The sequence below is a fragment of the Anopheles funestus genome (assembly GCF_943734845.2).
Source record: "Anopheles funestus chromosome X unlocalized genomic scaffold, idAnoFuneDA-416_04 X_unloc_71, whole genome shotgun sequence".
Classification (NCBI taxonomy): Eukaryota; Metazoa; Arthropoda; class Insecta; order Diptera; family Culicidae; genus Anopheles; species Anopheles funestus.
Genome location: NW_026045200.1, coordinates 70,001 through 73,230, shown reverse-complemented (window position 1 = coordinate 73,230; position 3,230 = coordinate 70,001).

Sequence of the window (3,230 nt, the reverse complement as noted above, 5' to 3'; positions counted from 1 at the left end):
TTTTTCGGATTTTTGGTCCAACTTGCACCATTTTTGGCCCATATTTGCCCCATAGCTCCGCCGGTATCCAAGATATGGCCACACTTTCTTCTGGCCATGGCTAGATGGCACTTGTGGCTAGATTTCTTCCATGCACCACTAATCGCTACCATGTCTGTGGCCGGAGCTATTCGACGAACAACCATCGCATTCACCTTCTCGTTGCACTTCTTCGGGAATTTGGTGCAACCAAGTTTTCACTATAACTTGGTCATTTTCCGTCCATCGGACATGCGGTTTTGGGTGTCGATACTTGACACCGCCCGCTACAATATGTTCCTCCACGACCATGTGGTCCGATGCTTCCAACAGGAGCTATTCGAGGATTACCGATTTTTCACCATTAAAAATGCTCAATTTTGCACCAACTTTTGCCTATAACTCAGGCTGTATCGATCGGATCTTCAATCTTGAAAAAGTTTTGGATAGGTGGCACCAAATGCTACATTTCGTTCTTCCACGTCAACTTTGTCCGATGTCTAGCAAAAAAGTTATTCGCGAACCAAGTCCAGAACCCATGCAATGGCTGCCCTCATTGCATACATCACGGCGGTTAACTCTCGTTACTCTATACCGTGGACTTGGTACTTTTTCAGGCATTCGTTGCTACTTCTCGGTTCATGATATTCGTTTACGGTCTTCACTAGGGCATTTGGTGCTCCTTATCGGTTCATGATATTCGTTTACGGTCTTCACTAGGGCATTTGGTGCTCCTTATCGGTTCATGATATTCGTTTACGGTCTTCACTAGGGCATTTGGTGCTCCTTCTCGGTTCATGATATTCGTTTACGGTCTTCACTAGGGCATTTGGTACTGGGCTTCCCACTTTCTACTGATCGATCCATACTCACTTGCGTGCACCTAGCCTAGGAAGGTTTCCTATGGCTTCCCATCTTTCTACTGATCGATCCATACTCACTTGCGTGCACCTAGCCTAGGAAGGTTTCCTTGGGCTTCCCATCTTTCTACTGATCGATCCATACTCACTTGCGTGCACCTAGCCTAGGAAGGTTTCCTTGGGCTTCCCATCTTTCTACTGATCGATCCATACTCACTTGCGTGCACCTAGCCTAGGAAGGTTTCCTATGGCTTCCCATCTTTCTACTGATCGATCCATACTCACTTGCGTGCACCTAGCCTAGGAAGGTTTCCCTTTGGTACCGACTTCCATCTACGCACTCGATATAACCTAGGTACTTGGTACCGATGATGGTTAACACTCAAGCATTTCTTGCATCCTGCGTGCAAGGTACCAATTTTCACTTCTCAGGTGCGTTTATGAGCCCGCATTAATCCAATATCGCTCTGATGGCCTTTCTTATTATTTCATCCGATAGCCCTTGCCAAAAGCTACCAAAAGTTCCTCCACGGCCATGTGCTCCGACGCTTAGTTTAGGAAATATTCGAAAAAATTCAAAATAGGAAGCATTTTCTTATTGGAAAATCACCTTAAATCGATGGCCATTTTTTGGGCAAAAACTTTAACGTCTTCCCGACTTTGCGGGAATTGCGAATTTTAGGCACCCAGAGAAAATCTTTTACTTTAAGGGGGCGGCCGCGAAGTTGCCCAAAGTCTCGGACACAAAAATTCTCAAGTTCCCCACTCTAGTAAATCGCCCTATGAGTATCTCCTGGCCCGCGAGCTCTGCGAGCGGGCCAGCTTCGGCGATTTTTGCCTTTTCGCCTAGGCGGTTCTTCTACGAAATTGGTCCACAGCTTTTGCTCAGAAAGCTAGCATTTGTTGCAACAGTTAGGTGCTTGGTACCACATTTTGGTATCCATTTGGGCATTTGTTGCAACTACTCGGTACTTTGGCCCACATTTCGCTCTACTCGGGCTTCTATGGTGGTACTTGTCGGTACTTCTGGCCAACTTAGGCCAATTGGGTGCAACTTGTGGGTACTCTGTGGGTACTTTAGGGCGTATTGTGTCTTTCGGGTGAACCTTCGCTATACTTCATGGGTACTGATGGCCAACTTAGGAACATTCAGTGCAACCTTTGGGCCTAAGGAAATTTGTCCAACTCTTTGGACTTAGAAAATTTTCTGGACTTAGAAAATTTTCTGGACTTGTAAAAATTTTCAAATGTTCAATTTGGCCCACATTTCGCTCTACTCGGGCCTCTATGGTGCTACTTGGCGGTACTTTTGGCCAACTTAGGCCAATTGGGTGCTCTTTGTGGATACTCTATCGGTACTTTTGGCCAACTTAGGCCAATGGGGTGCTATATGTGGGTGCTCTATCGGTACTTTTGGCCATGTTAGGCCCATTCGGTGCTATATGTGGGTGCTCTATCGGTACTTTTGGCCATGTTAGGCCCACTCGGTGCTATTTGTGGGTACTCTATCGGTACTTTTGGCCATGTTAGGCCCACTCGGTGCTATTTGTGGGTACTCTATCGGTACTTTTGGCCAACTTAGGCCAACTCAGTGCTTCTTGTGGGTACTCTATCGGTACTTTTGGCCATGTTAGGCCCACTCGGTGCTATTTGTGGGTACTCTATCGGTACTTTTGGCCAACTTAGGCCCATGGGGTGCTCTTTGTGGGTACTCTATCGGTACTTTTGGCCATCTTAGGCCCATTCGGTGCTATTTGTGGGTACTCTATCGGTACTTTTGGCCAACTTAGGCCAAGTGGGTGCTCTTTGTGGGTACTCTATCGGTACTTTTGGCCATGTTAGGCCCACTCGGTGCTATTTGTGGGTACTCTATCGGTACTTTTGGCCAACATAGGCCAATTGGGTGCTACTTGTGGGTGCTCTATCGGTACTTTTGGCCAACTTAGGCCAACTGGGTGCTATTTGTGGGTACTCTATCGGTACTTTTGGCCAACTTAGGCCAACTCAGTGCTTCTTGTGGGTACTCTATCGGTACTTTTGGCCAACTTAGGCCAACTCAGTGCTACTTGTGGGTACTCTATCGGTACTTTTGGCCAACTTAGGCCAACGCGGTGCTATTTGTGGGTACTCTATCGGTACTTTGGGACATATTATGTCCTTCGGGTGAACCTTCTCGATACCTCATGGGTACTTGTGGCCAACTTAGGAAAATTCAGTGCAACCTATGGGCCTTTGGAAATTGTTCCAACACTTTGGACTTAGAAAATTTTCTGGACTTAGAAAATTTTTTGGACTTAGAAAAATTTTCAACTTCTGTATCTTCTTCATCATGTTCCATTTTGTGGGACTTAG